Source organism: Acinonyx jubatus, chromosome B1 (assembly GCF_027475565.1).
Source record: "Acinonyx jubatus isolate Ajub_Pintada_27869175 chromosome B1, VMU_Ajub_asm_v1.0, whole genome shotgun sequence".
Lineage (NCBI taxonomy): Eukaryota > Metazoa > Chordata > Mammalia > Carnivora > Felidae > Acinonyx > Acinonyx jubatus.
The window spans coordinates 92,247,598-92,272,982 of NC_069382.1; the positions used below are offsets into that span (position 1 = coordinate 92,247,598).

The 25,385-nt window shown below is 36.8% G+C and overlaps 1 long non-coding RNA gene across 1 annotated transcript in view; it reads right to left on the reverse strand.

The window, feature by feature from the left end:
• The window catches only part of LOC128314459 (uncharacterized), a 62,991-nt gene that overhangs the window by 14,119 nt on the left and 23,487 nt on the right, over positions 1 to 25,385 (reverse strand). The window lies entirely within an intron of this gene.

Below are 25,385 nucleotides of genomic sequence, written 5' to 3' on the forward strand. Positions count from 1 at the left end.
TACATATATACATGCATACATATGTACCTATGTATTTATTTTAAAACTTTTAATGTTTTTATTTATTTTTGAGAGACAGACAGCAGGAGTGGGGGAGGGGCAGAGAGAGAGGAAGGCACAGAATCTGAAGCAGGCTCCAGGCTCTGCACTGTCAGCACAGAGCTGGATGCAGGGATTGAACTCACAAGCCAATGAGATCATGACCTGAGCCGAAATCAGATGCTTAACCAACTGAGCCGCCCAGGTCCCCCTGTATATATGTACTTAAATGTATACTTATACTTACATATACTTACATACAGAATGAGAAAAGGGTCTTCACTATAGGTACCCACCTATGCAAAGAACTCACTTATAGAGACAATACAAACTTGTTCTTAATTGGAGTTATATTAATAGGAGTTACTTAATAAGGCTTTATTAAGAATCCAATGATCAGTATGTGATATGTGATAAAGAATCTTTTAAGTTTTAAAGTCATATATATGTAATACATATCACATTCATCAGACAACTGAAAATTAAAAGACATCTCCAAATGACTACTAACTTAGACCACACATGGGGCGCCTGAATGGCTGCCTCGGTTGAGCGACTGATTCTTGATTTTGGCTCAGGTCATGATCTCACGATTTGTGAGTTTGAGCCCCACGTCAGGCTGTGCTCTGTCAAGTTAGAGATTCTGTCTCTCCCTCTCTCTCTTCCCTCTCTCCCTTTCTCTCTCTCTCTCAATAAATAAATAAACTTTAAATTAGGCCACACAGGTATGGGAAGATGTTTTGATTTACATACATTCCATTTTCATTCCATTTATGTTTAAAGTCAGGAATCATTGCAAAGTTCATCTCACCAATCACACTATTCAAAAACATGGATCCCACTATATTACATTTAAATGTATGCTATTTATGATTTCATGAACTTTTATAAACATTCACCATTTTTTTATTGCTATAGAATTTTTGGAGTTAATTTTGTTATTAATTCTCCATTATCATTATGAAAAATCTGTATGTTCCATAAACAATTTCTGTATCTTAAAACACATATCCAAGCAGAAAATCATTAATCCAATATGTCTAAAAATAAATTCATGTGAGGGAATTAATTGAAATGACTATAAATGAAGAACCATTTCTACTCTATGTAAAACTGTTTTTAAAAATATAGCAAAACTAGGGCAGGGGCAAATGGGTGGCTCAGGAGGTTAACCATCTGACTCTTGATTTCAGCACAGGTCCTTGTCTTGTGATCCACAATGATAGCATGGAGACTGCTTGGGACTCTCTCCCTCTCTCTGTACTCTTCCCCCACTTGCATGCACTCTCCTCCTCTCTCTCAAAATAAATAAATAAGCAAGGAAAAATTTTTAAAGAAATATAGCAAAACTGGGGCTCTTAGGTTGCTCGGTCAGTTAAGTGAATGATTCTTGATTTTGGCTCAGGTCATGATCTCACAGTCAAGCCCCACGTCAGGCTCTCTTCACTGACAATATGGAGCCTGCTTGGGATTTTCACTCTCTCTTCCCCACTCTCACTCGTGCTTTCTCTCTCTCTCTCCATCAAAACAAATAAATAAACATAAAAAAACAGCAAAACAATTCAAAGTACTTTGTCATATAAAAAAGAAGCATACCAAAAAAGATAAAGATGGGAAGTCAACAATAAAAACTATGTAAAATAGAATGAAGTCCTTTCAGTGCATGAGGACAGATATAATTTACTATCATATATATTTTTTAATATAGCCAAAATCTGGGTACCTATTCCTACTCGGGATTGGAATGGGGATTATTTAGAGCACCGGAGAAATTTTTAAATGACTTGTGTGAGCAAGAAACTTAAGATCTAAATTTTTAAGGAAAAAAATGTCATTTTAAATGCAGATAAATTAAGCACTCTAGAATTTAATATCATTAAATTGGAAAAAAAAAACCTAATGTATTTTTCTATACTCAACTTCAATAACTGCCTCTAGTCTCATAAATATTCGCTAAGCATCTATATCATGAGAGGTAGTTTCATTATGTTATGCTAGTCACCTGATATGCATGTGGGGTACATGACAGACACAATCCCAATCTTCCTAGGGCACAAAATTTAGTAAAAAATATGGACAGGTCTATAAGCAACTAAAGTGCTAGAGCAGCACAGAGAAAGGATCCCAGTCCAGATGAGAGAGTTCATGGAGGCTTCATAGAGAAAGTGTATCTAAAGTTTCAAGAATGAGAATTTACCTAAATAAAGACTCCAAAGCAGCAGGCATCACTGGCATGTTGAACATACTAACAGCAGCAGGTACGCTGATGAAACTGGACTGTCCAGTGGGAAGAGTAGAGGAAAGAGAGAACCCTAGACAGCAACCAGTATTGGACAATGAAGAACAAGATCTTGTAATCCATGCTAAAAGGAGTTTATACACTTAATCCAGGAGCCAATAGGAAGTCAGTAAATGTCTCTAAGCAAGCGGTAAGAGACTGAAGTCACTGTTCTTCAATATTAGAGGTGTACTCTGTGGTGTGGTAAATAGATAAAAAGGCTACTGCAATATTCCAGGCCAGAGATGATGATGGCCTGGACTAAGCAAGACACAGGGGATGAAGAGATGTAGATTTATTTAAAGCTATTAAATGCATACCATTACTAAATTTTCAGTACTCAAATATTTGTATGCTCAAATAATCTTTTAACAAGTAAGCAAATTATTAAAATATTCACAGGAAGTGAAATATATGGAAATATAATTTAACTATATTTTAATTTTATTATTTTTCATATATAAAGACTAAACAAAAATATTTTTTATATTTTTTTACCTGTTGGATGACTTTGAGATTACAATTAGCCAATTCTTCAGTTACTAGAAGATGAATAATCTCAAAAATGTTAGATGTTATGCCTAAATACAAATATATCCTATTATGGTAGAAGCTGTTCTTTTCTGTTAATGTGCTTGTTACCAAATGAGAAAGCCTCCTCACCCTTCCTTAGAGTAAAGTTAGAAATTCTGCATCAGACAAAACGGCCACTTCTTATATCATTAATCATTTTTTTTTAACGTTTATTTATTGAGACAGAGAGAGGGCATGAACGGGGGGAGGGTCAGAGAGAGAGGAAGACATAGAATCTGAAACAGGCTCCAGGCTCTGAGCTGTCAGCACAGAGCCTGATGAGGGGCTTGAACTGATGGACCGCAAGATCATGACCTGAGCCGAAGTCAGATGCTTAACCGACTGAGCCACCCAGGTGCCCCTGATCGTCTATCTTAAAGTAAAACGAGTCACAGGGCAAAATGAAAAACTTTGAAAGCTTAAAGCATAAACTAATATATTGTGTCTCATCTTCTTCCATATACTTCTTTCTTCATGGATTTTGCTCTTTTTTAAGTGATTTTATTTTAGCACCATGAAGAAGAAATTGAAAAGTGTCTTTTATTTTTCCTTCAAAGAGGGAGAAGAGAGAGATGAGTCATTTTGTTTCTAAAATCTGCAAAAAAAATTCTATGTATCAATATGCCACATTAAACCCTGAAGTTTCTAAATCAGATTTCTGTGAAATGTTTTATTCACATATCTAAAACTGTGCACTTTCATCTGTTCCATTCCTTTGTGCATATACTTACTTATCTAACCTTTCTATAGGTACAATAGTGGGAATAGGAAACATAGTTCTGCTCTAAAGTGGTTTCCTCTTTCAAGTAGAAAGTGGGTCCTGAGGGTAAGGGTACTTAAGTAGTGACTTTTTCCTTCCTCCAAGTCATTTGCAGATTTATATGCATTTTCTTTCCTGGTACATCCCTTAAATACAGTGTTTTTTTTTGCTGAGACCCTGACAAATTTAATTTCTCTTACTAGTTTTACATGTGTTAATCCTGTTGTTACATCTTCCCTAGGATTACAGAGAGCACTCCCTTTTTTTGTTCTTTTTCAATGAACCATCATATACATTCTTTCCAAGTGTCTGCACTTTGGCTGAACGATACCAAGCCACACAACACCACCAAGTAATGAAGAAGAGTGCACAAGCCCTAATGGATCATTCTGTAATCACAGGAAAAAATGTCCTTTGTAACAAAGCAAAATATATCCTACCCTGGGACTGCATCAACTTCATGAATAAGGAAATCAGATGCAAGTCTATTTATTTACATGCATATATTATACTTTCTATATTATGGATAAAGAAGTAAAAGAGTGAATTTTTTTAACAGTCTCCCTGGGCACTCATAAGCTTTGGCTTCTTTTTTTTTTTAATTTTTTTTAACGTTTATTTATTTTTGAGACAGAGAGAGACAGAGCATGAACAGGGGAGGGTCAGAGAGAGGGAGACACAGAATCTGAAACAGGCTCCAGGCTCTGAGCTGTCAGCACAGAGCCCGATGCGGGGCTCGAACTCACGGACCACGAGATCATGACCTGAGCCGAAGTCGGCGGCTTAACCGACTGAGCCACCCAGGTGCCCTAAGCTTTGGCTTCTTTACCATAGAGAGAAAAGAAGAAGAAGAGCTGGAACGCTGACTGTAAAAATTAAAATGAGGAATATCTTAAGTTTAATTGTATGATAAGATGCTGGTGAGATTGGATCTTATTGACTTTGTTATTTAAACAATTTAGTTATGGCTATTCTTATTTCAATTTGCAACTTTATGTGAATTTCTCTCTCTAACCTTCCTTCTCGGAAGTAAATGTTGCAAAATAGAAATTCTTCCTTATTAAATCCCTTTAAAATTTCTGAATATAAGCCATATATGTATATTTTAATACCTCTACTTGAAAATATTTCTTTGCCTCATCTTTACAGACCTGATGTATAGGAAGATAATCTGGAGGAAATTAGATCATTTTGTGTTTAGTTGGTATCTTTTTTTTAAGTTTATTTATTTTGAGTGAGAGAGGGGGCAGAGAAGGAGAATCTCAAGCAGGCTCCACGCTGTCAGTGCAGAGTCCAACATGGAGCCCGAATTCACAAACTGTGAGATCATGACCTGAGCCCAAATCAAGAGTCAGATGCTTAACCACTGAGCCACCCAGGCTAGTTGATATTTTCAAAAGATGAAATTTTTGGAGTGCCTGGGTAGCTCAGTCAGTTAAGCGTCCAACTTTGGCTCAGGTCATGAACTCACAGTTCATGAGTTCGAGCCCTGCATCAGGGTCTCAGCTGTCAGCACAGAGCCCACTTCAGATCCTCTGTCTCCCTCTCTCTCTGCCCCTCTCCACTTGTTCTCTCTCTCTCTCTCCCTCTCTCTCTCTGTCTCAAAAATAAATAAAAACATTTTTAAAAGATAAATTTTTTTCTAAAAAATATAACTTTTCACCATAAGAAAGAACAGGGTAAGATATTTTTTTATTTTTTATTGTTGAGTAATATTCCATTGTGTGTGCGTATAAGTATATATATGTACATATACATATATACACACAACATCTTCTGCAAACCAGAAAACAGACTCTTAACTATAGATAACAAACTGAAGGTTGTTGGAGGGGATGTGGGCAGGGAGATGGGTTAAATACGTGATGGGTATTAAGAACGGTACTTGTGATAAGCACCAGGCATTGAGCATCAGTGAGGAATCACTAAATTCTACACCTTAAAAAAAATGACATAATAATTTCTATTTCTTTGAACTAACAAGTTTAACATCTAACTCTGTACTTTGGACTTGATTTGTAACAATACATACCAAAATACAAAAGAAATAATGTGAGACAAATGAATCACCTAATGATATGTAGCAGATAGACAAATGGTGTGAGAAAAGCTTGGGCTTTAGCCTAGGGAGGACTGAGTTTGAATTCTGAACCTACCTCTAACTGGCAATGGGACCATGTGTAAGGCCCTCAAGATTTCTGCACATAAGATTATTTTCTCAATTTTTAAAATTAGGGAAATAATATGCGGGATAGGTTTTAGAGTTAAATTAATGCTTTTATGTGAAGTGTCACACTTGGTTTGTGGCACCAAAATAATGTTAGTACGATCATCCCTTTCTTGACTGGGAAGATTATTATAAATTATTTACTATGAATTCCTGTAATAAGAATAGCTTTTCTGAGTCTTTTGAATTATTAAGCAATTAAATTATACATAAATGGCCAGTTATAATTTTATCCCTTTGAATTGACTACTTTTTTTTCTGAAAAAAAGTTTGCTCTAGAATATTTTCTTCAAAATTGTTCTTTTTCTAATTAAAATGTATATTTTAATTATTTAAAAAATTATTAAAAGCCCAGACATGGTAAAACCAAGAGAGACTGTGTACCCATTATGTTAAAACTTGACATTAATGAAAATAAATGAGTAAATAAGTACACCATTATACAAGTGTCGTCTGACAAAGTTCTCATTTTTCCTCTAATAACCAAATTAATTCTTCTCACATCAAATTTCATTTTCTAAAAGACAAATACAATTACTTATCCAAGCATTCAGGAGTACTGAATTCTTGCCCAATCTACACTTAGTATTTTATTACCTAATGTTCCCACCCTAATAGTTGGTCTCTCATCAGATGTGACAAATTAACACACCTGTGATTTTCTCCTAGCTTTGCCTATACACCTTTGGACCTTGTTCACATGCTACCCTTGAGATATGCTTCCAACATCTTTCAAGACTATGGCAATTTTAAAACATGAGCCTAATACTTTGACACTCCTCTCATTGGTGAGTGAGGTTTATGTCTGTCTCATTCAGTAATATATTAGTCAACCTTGTGATTTCTCAATCAGTTGAGTTTAGAAGTGATTCTATGTCATTTCCAAGATTGGTCATAAAAAGTCACGCAGCTTCCATATGGTTAACTTGAAACTTTTGCTTATGGCAAACTCTCTATTGAGATGGTCCCTCTTAGACCCATGAGCCTATTGTCCAATACAGATGGAGAAGCCACATATAGGTCAACAATCCAAGGACAGCAGAACTTTAAAGCTCTAACATTCCATGCACCAGACATGTGAGTGAAGTCTCCAAGTGATTTCAGGCCAAGACAAAGGACTCATCCAAAGCCCTTTCTGTCTTCTTAGCCAAACCTTAGACAAGCTATCCTTCTCCTACACCTCCATCTTAAGAAGTGGACTCCTACTCTCTTAGAGGACAACTACCCCTAAATATTTTCATGTTTTTGTATGGTCCAGGTGTTGTGAGCAAAGGGCACTGCAAAGATGTTTGCATAAAATCCTTAGAAGTTGCAGACAGTCTAAAAATAGAAACCTCCTGAGACATCTGTAGGCATAATGTCCTTACTTTCTCCTTCCTAGAGACATTTGATTATATTCCAAAGTAATGAACCCCCTTCCCATCCTCCTTACAAAGAGTATTGCTTAATAAGCAGTTTCTCTCTTTCTGGAGGGCAGATGGGTAGGTGCTTCAGTCACTGAAGCAAAATTTTGGGGTTTCTCCCTTGTGACACAAATCTATTTCATATGCAAATAACATTTGGCTCTCATCACATTACTTTGTGGGGATTGGGGCTCTGGCTGCTGCATTTTGCTACGAGTCTGTTTCTCTGACCCAGAAATCCTTGGGTCTCATGCCAATACGCATACACACACACACACACACACACACACACACACACACACACTGTGGCAGGCTTATACTCAAATAAACAGTGAGTTTGAGCCATCTGGGACCTGAGTGATGAAAAATATATGACCACGAGGTGGCGGTAACACACAGCAAACTTTATTTAAATAAGGTTTTGATGGGTTTGCATTGGGGCCTGGGTACTCTCAGCATCAGGCATCCAGAGGCAATAGCATGGGGGCCACCAGGGAAGGGAAAAGAGAGAGAAGAAAGTAAAGACCTCCCAGGAGCAAAGGAAATCAGAGAAGGGACTTGCCTGTCTACATGATCTCTCTTAACAGCATGATGGGGAGTCTAAAAGGCAGCAGTTGCTTGAGGTCATTTATAGCCCCAGAGTTTGTCATTTCTATGGCTAGCAGATGTTGGGCACAGTTTCACGGGGTATGCAAAGTAGGCAGTTTCAAAATGCCTAAAAGAGCTGCGTACTTGGGCTATACTTAAAACAACCAGATGTATAAAATTTTGAATTTGGGACTGGCAGACTTTTGATCTAATGACTGCCAGCTTCCCGTGAGGTAAATATTAAGGCCAGTATACAGGGATCATCTTTGACTAACTTATGTAACATCTCAGACTGCGCTGCCCCCCCCAATACACACACACACACACACACACACACACACACACAGTTTCTGACTTAACATATCCTTAACTTAAACCTGGGTCTGCTTTGACCAATAGAAAACAGCAAAAGTGATGCGATGGGACTTCAGATATTGGACTCTAAAAAACCATATAATTTCTCCCTTGGTCTCTTGGAAAACTTGCTCTGCTGACACTCCCACTCAGGATCTTCTTCCCAGAACCAGTCTCTACACTGTGAGAAGCTGAAACCAAGTGGAGAAGCCTTATGTAGGTACTCTGGATAGCAGTTCCAAGTGAGTTCTGATTTTGAGGCATGGCAGTCCATGCAGCCAACACATGAATGAAGTAGACCCCAAATTATCTACTCCTTGCCATTTGAGTGTTCTAAGGTGTGGTCTCATAAATCATATCATGAGGGGTGGACGAGGCATCTCCACTGTGGTTGTCAGAACACTTGTTTCACAGAATCTGTATCATAAAATGGTTGTTTTAATTCACCAACCTTGAGGTAGCATGTTAGGTAGCAAAAGATAACTAGGAAAAAATGATCTAGATTAAATTCAATCTCTTTCATGAAGCTTTGCATAAGAATTCCCTTCAAATGTGTTTTTAATGGCTTTTAAACTTCTAAAGCATTTAAGCGTGACTTTAAAAACCATCATCCACTATTATAGTTGCTGTTTTGCATGTGCAAATGCCAAATATCTCTTTACATTATAAATTTTCAAAGGGAAAACTATATCAAACAGTTACACTGAACTGTACCAACACTAAACTGTAACAGAACAATAAGTTAATTCAAATGAAAAGACTAAATAATGCATAGAAAATACTACATGGAAAAATGGAGATAGAAAAATTTAAAGTGTATGTAAAAATATAATCTAAGTTAACCTTTAGTAACTGAGCAATTCAATGCATTAATCACATATTTGATAGCATTAATGCAGTTCTTTAAAATACATATTAATAATATATAAATAACAGAGAAGAATGAATTAAGGCCTGAGACGATTTTCAACATTGTTTCCTTTTTTATGGCACATTATATGGTTTAAAATTGTATGTACTTAGTTTTTGAAAACACAGCTATTTAAAATATTGCTGTGTTTCATAGCTCATAAATGGCAGAAATGGATTTGTAATCCATCTTTGAACTCCAAATTCATCCTTTTAATTTTGTCAAATTATATACAGAAAATATCCCAATGCTTAAACTATGTTGGTTACTTTATTTGCACTTAAAATAAATGTTATTTTCATTCTTTATCAAAAGTGTTGAAATTCAAAGAATTAATGTCACTAAATGTTAGAAAGAAAGTTAAGTAGTGAAAGATTTCAATATACTATCAATAATTAGGATATAGGATGATTTGATTTGGCTCTCCATTATTTTGTAATATTCTCTTTTTGCATCTGCTTTGCATGTTTTGTTTTGATTTATTATTTTCTCCAATTTCTATTTGCACTATGAAATTGTCTTCCTTTCTTTGTGAACAATTAATGAAAAAGGTATTCATTGGTCCATTTAAATAAATCTGTTTTGAACTCATGTTACACTAAATGGTGACTCTTTTAAATAGGCCATCCCCTTGAATTCAAATGGGAGTACAGATAAATTAAGCCTTTTTCATTTAGACTCTATTGACCTGATTCTACTATAATGTATTTTCATAAACACACATCTGTTGTTTATCATGAAAGACTAAAAGTATATTATAATTAGAAATCTGCTAGTAATTTATTTGCTTCTTAACCACCTGCTTCACACAGGATTATACTATCTTGTGATATAACGTCCTTTTATTATCAAAATGAAGTCTGTATATGAGAACATTATCCCATGTTTTGAAAATCATCTTGGTTTTAATATGATACTTATTTTCAATAAGTGCTTTTGTGTCACATTGACAGTGATCTTGCAAGCAGAGACTATTGTTTTTTGGAAATATTCAATTACATTAACAGTGTCTTAATTATATAACAAAATAACAATCATGGTCAATCAGAAACCTCACTTGTTATTCTTATTATTCCTAAAATTACACAGTATATCTATCTCTCAAAAACAGTTTTCTCAACTTTTCTATACTGAAAAATTATCCTCTTTTCCTAAAACAAATGATTATAATTTTATCATTTTTGTTCTGAGTAGAATCCATTGCTAAGTTACAATATCAAAATATTACTGATATTTTTAGAGGTCTTGCTTCACAGAATTGGCATTACCTATTGAGTTTAGTTAAATCTAAAAGACTTTTTTTTAATAAAGCCAAGTCAGGGAATAGGTAGACCAAGCACTCTTAAGATAGCAATACATAGGTGGATCAAAACCAAGAAAATAATATTTCAAAGATAAGGAAAGTTTCAAAATCTGATATAACTTATATAGACAAATCAGTAAAAACCTATGGAGATAAATTTATCCCTTTCTTTAAACATTCCATTTGGTACAATATTTGCATCATTTACTAGATGTTTAAATTATAAATACAGCTAGACAAAGATGAGAGGACATTTTTGGAGTTCTCTTTACAAGACACTTCAAAGATATTTGAGAAAAGACATTGTATAAATTAAAGATTTAGAACTTCAGAGTTCAATAATTCAAATAATTAAATAGAGAACAAATGAATTAAATTTAGATTATATTGTTTTCTATTTGGGTCTGTAATTTGGAATGTGAAGGAAACAGTCAGACCAGAAGGCTTCATTATTAGGTAACGAGATGAAAACAGTAATTAAATAAAAATATAGGCAGGGATTGTGTTTTCCAGCTATGATTTCTTAGAATTAAAGACTGGGAATTCTGAGTTTAAAATTTTTTATTTCCCCATTGAATTAAATTGACACGTTTTTCAGAGACCATACATATGTGGATCTATTTGTGGACTATCCTGTTTCAATGAAATTTATTTTTATCTTTATACCAATACTACAATGTACTGATTACAGTAAATTCATATTAAGTCTTGAACTCTGATAGTGTAAATACTTGTACTTGTTTTATTTTTTTTCCTAATTATTCTAACTATTTCAATGTTTGGAAGGGGTTGCATTTCCAAGTGAATTTTAGAACCAGCTTTTTAACATACTGAAAAGATGTTCATAGAAATTATTTTGATTACATATATCAATTTGGGCAAAACTGACACAATACACTTGAATCTTCTGACACATCAACACAATATAGCTTTTCATTTAAGTCTCCTTTATATCTTCCCCAAAATGTACTTTTCCATATGAAAGTCTCACATGATTTTATGTTATTGTAAACAGTATAAATAGTTTATGTATTATCGCATATTAGGCCACAAAACAATTCTCAACAAATTCCAAAAAATCGAAGTCACACCATGTACCTTTTGTGACCACAACACTATGAAACAAAAATTACACAAGAAGAAAATCTGGAAAGAGCACAAATACATGGAGGTCAAATAACATGTTGCCAAACAATGCCAACCAAGAAATCAAAGAAAAAATTAAAAACTTACATGGAAACGAATGAAAATGAAAATACAATGGTCTAAAATTTTGGGGATACAGCAAAAGTGGTCCTAAGAGAAACGTTTATGGCAATACAGGCCTACCTCAAGAAGCAAGAAGCAAGAAAACCTCAAATAAACAACTTAAACGTATACCTAAAGGAGCTAGGAAAAGGAGAAAAAAACAAAACCCAAAACCAGTAAAAATAAATAATAAAGATTAGAGCAGAAATAAATTATATAGAAACTAAAAAAAAAAAAAAATAGAACATCCCAGTGAAAACAGGAGCTGGTTCTTTGAGAGATCAACAAAATTAATAAACCTCTAGTCAGATTGATCAAAAAAAAAAAAAAAAAAAGAGGGAGAGAGAGAGAGAGAGAGAGAGAGAGAGAGAGAAAGCGAGAGAGAGAGAGAACCTAAATCCAACTAAACAAAATCACTCTTGAAAGAGACTTAAAAACCAACACCACAGAAATACAAACAACTGTAACAGAATGTTATAGAAACTTATATGCCAACAAATTGGACAACATATTTATTTTATTTATTTCTTTTTTTAAAGTAGGCTCTATGTCCTATATGGGGCTCCAGCCCTAAGATCAAGAGTCACATGCTCTCCTGACTGAGCCAGCCATACACCCCCAAATTAGACAACTTAGAAGAAATGGATAAAGTCCTAGAAACATAACCTACCAAAATTAAAGCAGGAAGAAATATAAAATTTGAACAGATGAATTAACAGCAATGAAACTGAATCGGTAATCAAAGAATTCCCAAAAACCAAAAGTTCAGGACCAGATGGCTTCACAGGCAAATTCTACCAAACATTTAAAGAAAAGTTAATACCTATTCTTCTCAAACTATTCCAAAAAAAAAGATAGAAGGGAAACTTCTAAATCCATTCTATAAGGCTATTATCACCCTGATACCAAAACCAGATAAAGATATCACAAAAAAAAGAACTACATGCCAATATCTCTTGTGAATGTAGATACAAAAATCCTCACAAAAATATTAGCAAACTGAATCTAGCAATACATTAAAAAAATCACACCCCAAATGGAATTTATTCCCAGAATGCAAGGGTGGTACAATATTCACAGAACAATCAACATGATATGTCACATTAATAAGATAAAGTATAAAAACCACATGATCATTTCAATAGATGAAGAAAAAGCATTCGGCAAGGTATAACATCCATTCATGATAAAAACTCTCTGCAAAGTAGGTCTAGAGGGTTTAATAAAGGCATTATATGAAAAACCACAGCCAACATTATACTCAATGGTAAAAACCTGAGAGATTTTCCTTTAAGGTCAGGAACAAGACAAAGATATTCACTTCACCACTTTTATTCAACATAGTACTGGAAGTCCTAGCCACAGCAATTAGACACCATAAAGAAATAAAAGGCATACAAACTGGTAAGTTTGCAAATAACTCTCATATTTGCAGATCACATGATGTTATGTGTAGAAAACCCTAAAGACCAACAAAAAACTATTAGAACTGATAAATGAACTCAGTAAATTCACAGAATACAAAGTCAATGTACAGAAATCTGTTGCACTCCTAGGCAGTAATAACAAAGCAGAAAAAAGTGAAATTAAGAAAACAATCCCGTTTACAACTGCATCAAAACAATAAAATATCCAGGGATAAACTTAACTAAAGAGATGAAAGACCTGTACTCTGAAAATTATAAATCACTGATGAAAGAAATTCAAGATGACACAAAGAAATGGAAAGACAGTCAATATTTTAAATTGCTTTTTAAATACAAAAATATGTAGAAATACAAGTACATAGAAATTCACTATTTTCTTTAAAATACTGACTATGTCTTATGTCCTTCCTATATTGACTTATAATATTTGTTAGCCCTTCTGTGTTTTACATATGATTATATGTGTACAACCATAACATCTGCATGTAAAATAGGTTTTATTTCTGTCCTGTCAATCTTTGTTACCTTTCTTGCCTTATTGCATCAGCTAGAACCTCCAATAAAGAACTGGAGAGAAATGATAGGAGCACATATCCTTGTTCTTTACTTTATGTAAATAAGTATTCAGCATTTCACCTTTGAGTATGATGATAACTATAAATTTTCCATAAATAGTGTCTATGAAATTTTCTATTTACAAGTAACAGAAATTTACTTCTCTTCTACTTTGCTGAATGTGTGTTCATGAATTAAGATGAATATATTTTTCTCTTATATGTTAATATGGTGAAATATATTAATTGATTTTGAACAATAAACCAATTTTATATTCCTAGTATTGTATTCCTGTATTCTAATAGTCTATTACTGAATAACAAACCACAAAAACTTCATGGAATAAAATAACCATTTAAACATACATATGATTCTTTGGCTAAGGAATCAAAACAGGGCACTGTGGGGATGATCTTTTCTCTAAAAGGGATGGAGAAGTCTTATAATGAAGAGAACCTAGTTTATGCTAATTCATATTGGATGTAAACATAAGTTAAAAAAAAAACCTTAATTTTTAAAACACTGATCTTTGGTGTGGTTTAGAATAGCACCTAACTTATTTGTGGACAATAACATCACTTATCCCATAGACTTATTGTGAAAATTCAACAATAATTATAATATACTTAAATGAGTGAGGCACATGCAAATCTCTGTTATATGCATTTGTTTTATAAATTAAACATAGAACATTAAGTCATCCCAGTTTAACTCATTATATGCTTTTCAAAAACCTGTTCACTTGGGATCCATATTTCATGTCAATTGCATCATCAATTTTAGTTCTAATATAATTCTTTCATGCTACTCTTCTTTCTACTCTTATTGTCAAAATCCTAGAGCTTTATCTAAGCCAGGGTTTATCAATCTTGGTACGATTGACATTTTGAGACAGATAATTCACTTGAAGGTGGGGGGAAGGGAGGCTGTCTTGTACATTATTCAATATTCAATAACAGCATCCTGACCAATATCCACTAGACACCACTAGCAGCCTTCCCAGTTGTGACAACTCAAATGTATGTCCAGGTATCTCTCTTGTACCAATGAAGAGAAAAAAAATCAGATGTCTCCACAGATGACCTTACCAGCAGAAAGAGATGGTAACTGTTTCCGTCCCATTTTAACCCTTGTTGGAAGAGGTCTTCATGGCATGACTGCCAGTTGACCCACAAATTAGACCCAGGCAATCCCAGGCTCTTCACTCCCTCCCCTGTCCTTGGATTGTATGTTCTACTCACTACTTCTGGAGTAGGAGCTACATCAAGGATGCAGCCTTGAGAAAGTAATGTGTTATTGAGACAATACGGACTGTATATATGACTGAACTCCAGTAAGACTTCTACATAAACTTTGCAGATTCTAGTGAGCAGTTGTGGAGTCTACTTGTCTTGTGGCCAAGACAAACCTAGTCTGTAAGTTCTCTTGCCTGGGGTACCTAGGAGGCTCAGTCAGTTGAGCGTCTGCTCTTGATTTCCACTCAGGTCATGATCTCATGGTCATGAGACTGAGCCCCATGTCAGGCTCTGTGCTGACAGTGCAGAGCCTGCTTAGGATTCTCTCTCACTCTCTGCCCTTACCCCAATTGCAGACATGTGTGTGCATGCATGTACTCTCTCTCAAAATAAATAAATAAACTTAAATAAGTTAATAAATGAAGAAGGAGGGAAGGAGGGAAGGAGGGAAGGAGAGAAGGGGGAAGGAGAGAAGGAGGGAAGGAAGGAAGGAAGGAAAGAAGGAAGGAAGGAAGGAAGGAAGGAAGGAAGGAAGGAAGGAAGGAAGGTGCCTTGCTTATTAAAATTGCCACCTACCAATCTAGAGGGGTCTGCCTGTTTCTTTGGTCTCTCCTTGTCCCTCATGTATGGGGGCTGATTTCAAATTTTACTCGGGAGACCAATAAACAGGTCTTGGAAAAGAGGCATCCATAAGGGAAATCCTGAGTTGGCTATCAACCTCCATGTGAAAAGGGATGAGCCATGTGTTAGATACTTGTGGATCCTGTGTAGGTATGGGGAAATCCTAAAAATAGCAGCTGGACTAATACACTTGTTTGAGGAACTGCATTTGTGCACTGTGGCCAAAGAAAACAAATGGTTTCCACGGCGGGCTGTGGGCAGTTCAGCCGGCCACAGATGTCCAACTACAGGCTGAAACTCGAGTCAGGAAGTTAGGAGAAAAGCTGACATTAGAGAAGAACATGCAGTTGTCTACCACTCTGCTAACTTTGAGGCTAGCAGACAAGGTGGAGAAACAAGATAATAAGTTAGAGACCTTAGCATGTCATTTTGCAAAGCTACGAGTGTGCAAGCTGCTGTAGAATAAGGTCCTAGTGTTTGTGTAAAAGCCTGATTAGTACACTAAGTAGTACACTAAGAGCTGTAATGTGATGAGAGTAAAGAGGAAGATGTTGTGGTAATTGACAGTGAAACAGATAAGTGCCTCAAGCTGCCCAACCCCTAGCATGCCATCAAACCCCTACAATGGAAAGCAAAAACACAGCAACAAATCCAGCCAATAAGTCATCCCTGTTTCAGGAAATGTTTGTGCTGAGAGAATATACTCTCACTCAGAATATTGACATAGCTGCCAAGTTCCAGCAGAAGGCCAGGAAAAACATCCTGGCATCGTTAGTGTGGGTATGGGCTACAGGGGTGATGGTGTTTCTCTGACCAGGCAAGAAGAAAAAAATAATAAAGTGAGCAACATCACGACATACCCTGCCCTCCAGCAATGACTGCATGGCACTCCCTCATATATTGAATTATTCTAGCCTACACAGAGGTTTGGCTCAATGAGGAGGGTCCCCCTGGATATGTGGGACCCTGGAAATCAACAGAGGAGATACAACAAATTTTTAGGGAATTGGGAATGAGATAAGCCATCTATGCCCCTGTCTTTGAAGGCCCAGATCAGGCCACATTCACTGCGGGAATGAAAGTAAAGATACTCTAGTACAGAACTCAGGTATAAAATGCTGATATCCATGCTGATCCCAGTTATTGAATAAGACATTTATGATGTTGGGCATTTCATTGCTGACCTGTGGAAAACTTAAAAGTCCTGGGAATGGATGTGGGCTGTGGCAAAGACTCAAGACAGACAGGGAACTCGAGAAGCCAGCTATCCCAATAGGGCTACAAAGAGTCAGGAAAAAATAACCTTAAAACAAATGTGGTTTGACCTCACAGCTGCCAGGACCGCACCTAGAAAGACAGAGCAGCAACTCAGTGCTGTGTTGGTTGGCTTGTGGAAAGCTCTAAAAATGGAACACTTTAGACCTGCCCCTACTACCGCTAGTGCCCCACCTACTCCAGCAGAGGCCTCATGGATATAGTTCTATTCTGGGTGGGTGCCCCCCATGTCCACGCATAGAATGCAGGACAAGACTGCTTCCAGGTAAAGGTCACCGTGGGTGATCAGAGGCCTCACATTGAGTTCACTATTCACTGGTACCCCTCAGAAATAAACAAAAGGTGATGGTGGTACTGGAGCCATATGTATTCTAATACATGGTAACCCTGGAATTCCTGGGTTTTCTGGCCCTCTTAGGACCATAAGTAGCCAGAAGTTATTTTCATAACTACGGTTATGGAAGTCAAATGGTTATGGTCAGGAAGGTCTCTTTGCTGCAGCAGATAGGGCATTCTCCCCTATGGGAATAAGAAGTTTTTATTTCTCCAATACCAGAAAACAAATAGGGCATTCTACAAAGTCAAACATTGAAAACGTCTATCAACAAATTTTGCCTCTAGGTTAGAGTAATCAAACAAGTATGGAGGGGAAACACCAACTGGGAACTAGTAGGCTTATCATTCCTGGAAAAAGTGGTAACTGTCAAACAATATAAATTACCTGGGAAGCATATGGAAATAACCTATCCAAGAACTGAACTGAGTAGGCACTGTATTCCCTGTTCATAGTGCTTTCAATAGTCTATAAAAAAGCCAGATGGCTCATGGTGGATGACCATGAACCACCGAGAACCAAACAAGATCTTTACCCTCATCCATGTGCCTATGCTGCACACTGCTACCATCTTAGATACCCTGTCCATGGTCCTAGGAATGTGCCATGATATACTGGGCTTAGCAAATGCTTTTCTCAGCATACCTCTAGTCACTAAGTCAGAAAATTAATTTGCCTTCATGTGGGAAGGATACTAATAGACCTTTTCAAGTGCTGTTTCAAGATACCCACAGCCAGACAATATTTCATAGGATGGTAGCCCAAAATATTTCCTTATTCTCCTCCCCCACATCAGTGAAAATGGGCCCATTGTATTGGTGATATAATATTGACATAAGAAGGCTTGCCTCTGCTATGAAACATTGCTGGAACACCTGCAAGAGAGAAGATGAACCTGGTGAACCTGTAGAAAATTCAAGGCTCTGTACCACCGTAAAGTCTCTGGGAGTTGTATGGTCAGATAAAGTGTTTGTTGACCCAAAAGCTCTTGTCAACAAAGCATAAGCCTATCCAACCCCTAAAAACATGAAAAAGGTGCAAGCTTTTGTGGAAATTTTGGAGTTTTGGAGGACTTTTGTTTCCCACCTATCACAATGCCTCTGTCCCTTATACCACCTGGTAAAGAAAGGGCACATGTGGGACTGGGGATGAGAGCAAGTTGCCTTTGAAAATGCAAAAATACCAGTGAAGCAGATTAAAGTTTTGGGCATCATCCAAGTAGGGCCACCATTTGAGTTAGATATACCTGTGACTTCAGAAGGTATAGGTAGGACACAGGCAGAAACAACAGAGGTTACTCCTTCGATTTTGGTCCTCACTTTGGAAGGAGGCAGAAACACCACCCCACATAAAGCAATCGTTCCTAGCAATGTACACCACATTCCTCCAGGAAGAGCCTCTCATGAAGAAACAACAAACAATGATAAGAACTTCCCTTCCATCAAGGGGTGGGCTGGGAATATGACCCACTTCTACCATGGCTCAAATTCCCACTCTAAGTGGCATGCATCTTCACAGCACAGGAGCAGCACCCTGTCTGCCAGCCCACTGTCTCTAGAAATACAAGCACTACCAGGCTCTGTGGAATACATAGATTCTCCAAAAGTTCCTTCCCCCATTCCTGTGGTGGCCCCTGCAGCCTGTGGAAAGGGAATGGGGAAATCCCTGCTGATGACTGTTATATAGTTGGGTCTAGTTGGAACAATTTGGCCGTATGGCAATTTGTCCGTATGGACTGCAGGTGTTATTCAGCACAATACTGATACAATCTAGATGGCAACAGGAATAAACACACAGCAGCATAGGAAGAGAGGCGACTTTAGTGCCTGAGTGGGATGGTGCATTGCCAAGGATGCGATATTACCCTTGAAATACGGTGACAGTTACTGTGTTAACAGCATGTCCTACATGTTTTAAACAATGCCCAAGACATTTAAACAATGCCAAAGGAGCCTGGGGCTATCCACCAAAGTTCCTGACCAGTAAGAGATTGGCAAATTGAGTATAATGGCACCTTCCCTACAAGTGAGTGTTCTAAATATGCTTTGGTTTGTATAGGCACTGTATCTGGCCTACACAAGCTTTCCCCTGTCATTGTGCAAACCAGCCTACTGCCATTAGGGGATTAGAAAAATTTAATATAATGTATGGATACACTTGTTGAAAAGAAAGTGATCCGGGATCACATTTTAATTGCTATGATATGCAAGACTAGGCAAAAGAATATGCCATTTACTGGAGGTTCTGTCTCTCCTATGACCAGCAGGTAGCAGGATTAGTAGAAAGGAAGAATGAAATATTAAAGCAGAAAGTTAACTTAGTAGCAAGTACAACCACTTTGGTCAGGTGGATTAAAGTACTATCCAGGATTTAATATAGTATTTGAATTATCAAGCATAGGGCCTGGTGCCCCATATGCCAGACTGGGGATCCCTGCTGAGGCACCCAATACCATGAAGGTATGGAAATCATAGGATAGCCATTACCCTCTCACTGTGGACTAACATGCTATGCTGCTGAGAATACCAAGCCCCATCATTCCTGGGAGAGGTTTTATGTACCAGAATTTGCAATGGGATGGCCCACTGTGATGGATGAGTTACTTCATATCCTTGGGTAAGGGAGAACTTCTCACTCTCCACGAGGATCCACTGTCCTGCTATAAGCCAGACCTGTTGAAAGACACTATACCTGGAATGGAATGCACACCACTAAGAGGGGAGAAGGTAAGATTCCTGGTCTGGCATACCCTGTCCCTAGTTCACCTTCTCATACCTAATTGCACTGCCTCCCCCAGCCAACATGTATGGGATAAACAACCAAGTCAAGCTGCAGCCACATTAACATGTCAGGATCAGGCCACAAGCATAATTCTTATAGAAGGGGAAGACCTTCCCATACAAGTTTCTAATAAATGTCTGTCTTTTTTACTTTAGACTTCTACTACTTTTGCAGTGTCTGGTCCTAAGTTGGACACCTGATGGAAACGCCTTTTCTACAGTGGGCCCACTCATATGTCCAACAAAGGAATCAATCCAGCTGGTGGGTGTATGTAGGCAACTGCACCTCTCTAGTTCATCATGGTTGCCTCCTTATTCCCAAAGCCAGATGGGCATGTTCTCTTTTCTACTATTACAATTTTTGTTCCTTTGTTCCCTCCATTGGCCTGAAGGATGTTATAGAACACAAAGAAGCCTTTACTGAAGTCACTCGGCAAGCATTAAATGATAGCTGACAAAGCCTGCCCTTACTGAACCCTGAAATGTCTCTAATGAGAAAAGCTGTGTTCCAAAATAGTGTGGCCTTCTTTGGACATTATCACTGCTTTGCAAGGAGGCACCTGTGCTATTATCCAAGCAGAATGTTATGTCCATACCTGATGAGTCTGTTAATGTATCATCTTTATTAACATGAGGCCATAAGTGAATGTCTGGAGAAATCTGAACCCTAGCTTAGGGGACTTAATAAATCAGTGATTTGAATCAAGGTGCTCTTGGTAGAAAAAACTTGTTGTGTAATTTGGAAATCATTATTTTCCTCTACTTTTTCTCTTGCATGTGCCTATATTGTTGCCATAATACCTGCCTCTAGTTCAGGCAGACAGCCACCAACCAAGTCATCTCCATGCTAATAGAACCCCTTGCTAACCACTTAGGGCACACTGTGAAAGATGACAAACATGTAAGATGTAACAACATGAGAGATGGAATTTGGGGGAAGTCATGGAGAGAATGACTTCCAGATGACCTTCAAGCTGTACCTAGGCAGGAGGCTCCTTATCCCCTTTCCTCCCCTTGGAATGTACATTGTACCGACTATTCCCATATTAGCTGCCATTTCAAGGATGCAGTCTTGAGATAGTAATGTGATACTGAGACTATCTGGATGGTACACAACAGTAAACCCTGTTAAGGAATCACTACAACCTCTTAAAATTTAGGCAGGCAGTGTGGAGATCTACTTATCTTGTGGCTGCCCAAAACAAACTTCATATTTAAGTTCCCTTGCTTACTAAAACTGTCCCCTACAAATGTGCATTGGTCTGTCCCTTTTGTTGCTCTTTCCTGCCCTCTCAGTATGGGGGCAAATTTCAGAGTCCCTCTGGGTGCTCTTAAGGATCCAAACCAACAACCTTCAAATGCAATGGCTGTTTCTGCTTAGGGGAAGCCAGGTCAACATTGGCAATGAATTAAAGGTGAGTCTACGAAATGTAGTCTTTAGCTTTATAACCTATACCATGAAGAAGTACAAGATACAATAAAGGTAGAATAGAGATGAAAAACCCACTCTACATCTGCCTGCTCAGTCCATTACAATAATTTGTAATAAGTGCTTACTTTTACAATCTGAATCTAACCTGTTTCCAGGCTTTTATCTGCACATTTCCCTTTATGAGACCTATATTCTAGTGAAACTGCCTTTTAAATACTCTGCACATATTCACTCAGAGTTCTCTAGACTACCTATTTCCTATCTTGTGATTCTGTTATTGGTTACACAATTTTCTGTTAATTCCTTCCACTCAGACTCTACTAACCAACTTAAAAATACTTACTTTTAAGATAACAAATGAAAACATCATCCATAATTTATTTAATTGTTCCAATAGAAAATATTATATTACCTCAAGTTGTGCAGATTGTTTACACCCCATTAATATAATTTATCATATATGCATTTCTCATACAGATCTCATCTTCCTTAATAGAGAGTAAATTTATTAAAAAGTATCTATGAATATGTTTGTTGAATCAATTTATAAAAATTATTAGCAACTGGCTATCTTGAGGATGCATTAACTTTATTTGCTTTATTAAGTGAACACATTTATAAAAGTTCAACATTTATAAAGTTAAACAACTTATGACATATGCTAGTGAATAATATTTCTGAGTATTCAAAATACTTTAGGCTAAACTTTTAAAACAATAGGAGACACATTATTTAGATCATGACCATCACAACTAAATAATATAGAAAGCTATTAATGAAAGAAATAAATTTTAATGTTTAGTAAGATTATTTTTTTTAAATTTAAAAATAACAGTTCTCAAATATTTGCATACTACCAACTAGTCATCATGGATTTTTCAAAGTGGAATTTAAGAACAAATTTCCACTAACTTATCCTCATGGTCACAAAATACATGACTCTTATGTGGTATATCCAAGTAAGTCATGTTCCCGTATTTTATATTCCTAAAGAATTACATGTTATACTCATATCTATTGTGGAAATTTTAAAATGTCAACCCAATGAGAACAAACGGAGGCTATTTCTTCAGTGATTACTATAGCAAGGGGGTCTGCCACCATCACTGAGTTTGGCAAAGGCTCAAAGGCAGGCAGGGAGTAGGAAAGCTTTATAATGAAAAAACTGGAAGGCTCTGGGTGTGTTGAGATTGGAGGTTGTTGAGACAAGAAAGAAAGCAAACACTTAACTTTCTGTTTGTTTGTTTGTTTGTTTGCTTGTTTTCTGAGTTGAACATGGGGGCAAAAATATAAAATTTGGCAGCTGTTTGACCAAGTCCTGACGTCTCTGAGCACATCACTGCAGAGGTTGTTATTTGGTTTCCTCGGCTTCTGGGTCAGAATTCTATTGTCATAGATTATTTGGCTATTGTCTATTTGTATATTCAGTCTCTCACTGTCATAATTACATGCTCTAATATCTGGTTGTTTTTCTTCCTTTCTTATCTCCCCCTTCCAACATTCATTTCCTTCCTTCAACCAACAAATATTTATATAGCACTGTGTCAGGCAGTGGCCATATAATGACAGCCCTCATTTCATACAGCTTGTAGTTGACATGAATAGTGTGCATTTTGTGTCAGCCAGACAGACATGGGGGGAGGACATTAGCAGTATAGACTCCTGTTTGACCTCATAACTGGAGGCTAAAGATGCAACACATTTAGCCAAGTGAAAGGCACTTGCCCAATGGGAAGCCCTCTGAACAGACAGCAGCCTATTTGAAGGTCTGCAATTAGAAATTTGTTCGCTGGAGTCAATGTTAGGTCACTAGTATAGGTAGCATGCGCTGGCTTAAAATGAGGATATTGAGGGGCACCTGAATGGCTCAGTCAGTTAAATGTCTTACTTCTGATTTCAGCTGAGGTCATGATCTCATGGTTCATGAGATCTGACAGCTGAGAGCTAATTGGGATGCGCTCTCTCTCTCTCTCCCCCCCTCTCTCTGCCCCTCCCCCACTCATATTCTCATTCTCACTCTCTCTCAATATAAATAAATAAACTTTCAAAAATAAAAATAAAAAATAAAATGAGAATGTATTTGTGGAGAATTTAAAGAATTAGCTATCTAAAACAGATGGAAATCTTTAAAAAGGGCTCACATTCAAATTCTGCCTAGCTAAATGGCATTCCCCTGCAGTGAAGAATAATCAGTAGTTGTTAATTGTGCAGGTTACATACCCTTTCTCAAATTCAAACGGCAGAATCATTTTCTATAAAGTTAAAAATTTGGACCAGAAATGTAAGAATTGACAAAAAATATATATTTTCCCGAGATAATGCCGAAGACTTGTCTATGGAACCTTCCTGGGATTCCAACACTGCATAATTCTATTCCTGATTTTACCCATATTTCACCAAAATACTTGTGCCCTCCATCATAGCCAACACTTCGAGCTGCTGGAACCCAAAAGGGTAAGCAAACACTACATTATTGTATAAAGTAGACTTATACTTTTACATGATCAGGATGGTGGGAAATAGGCTTATATGGAACTGTAATCATGTGGTAATAAGTCATGATCATTCAATAGCTAAAATCCACGTTCTGTCTACTAGTTAGGCCACTTCAGTTCTGGAAGTGTGCCTGTTACAGCTTGATTTTAACTATGAATACAGTACTTCAGGATGTGGGTAGAGCACTTTTAAAAAAATTAATGAGAAAGGCCTGGGTGGCTCAGTCAGTTGAGAATCCGACTCTTGATTTAGGCTCAGGTCACGATCTCAAAGCTTGTGGGTTCGAGCCCTGTGTCTGTCGGGCTCTGTCCTGACAGTGTGGAGCCTGTGAGGGATTCTCTCTCTCTCTACCTCCCTCTCTGCTTCTCCCTGACTGGCACTTTCTATCTCAAAAATAAATAAATAAACTTTAAAAAAAAAATAATGAAAACCTCACAGATCGGAAATGGAAAAAAATAAGAAAACAAAAAAATATATAACCAAAGTCAGTATAACCACCAATGACATAAGGGTAACTACTTGTAAGAATTAGGTACCAATATTTAAAAATTATGGAACAGGAATTTGTGGTATTTCGGACAGAAGTCTATGGGTAGTCAAATTATATTTTCACTCTATACTGGTATAATTACAAAGTTTTACTTTGTACATATATAACTTTCATAATTAAAGCCGCATTATGAAAAGAGAAAAATATCATGTTTGAAAGGTATTTAAGTGCTAATATGCTAATTCTGAAAAGTATGCACAGAATGATCTGTTTTGGGTCAAAATAGATAAAAATGTAAACATGTAGAAAGATAGCTTTGCATATATATAATTGAATATATTCATGTAAATATTTTGAAAATGTATATAGATAAACGGATACAGATATATGCTTAAGTGTGCACTCAAAAGGTCTGGAAAAATGCACAAACAACTGGATTATGGTTACACATGGAGAGTGGATGTATGAAAGAGGGAGTATGAGAACTGAGAATGGATAATTTTTAAATTTTCAAATCTCTATTATTTGGATAATATTTAACAGTGATCAATAATGTTCTACAATTTAAGCAAAATATTATTTTATGTTGTTATTTATTTTTGAGAGAGGGAGAGGGCAAGCTGGGGAGGGACAGGGAGAGAAGGACAGAGAAAAATCCCAAGCAGGCTCCCTGCTGTCAGCGTGGAGCCTGATGCAGGGCTCAAACCCATAAACACTGAGATCAAGATCTGAGCCAAAAACAAGAGTTGGAAGCTTAATCGACTGAGCTACCCAGGTGCCCCAATAAATGTTCTACAATTTAAAATAAGCAAATGTGTTAAACAAGCACATGAAGGAACGGTATAATGTGATTAATTATGTAAAATTTCTGAGTTGAAAGAGAATATAGAATCTATTTGAACAAACATCAGCGATACACTAAAATAAGTATTGGAACATAAAGAAGTAACGGAAGAGACTGTGGTGAGACTAATTAAACTCTATCATTGTGTAGAATTTCAAGTGTGTTTGTTAATTTTCTAATAGAAACTACTCTCTTAATATATTATAATGACAA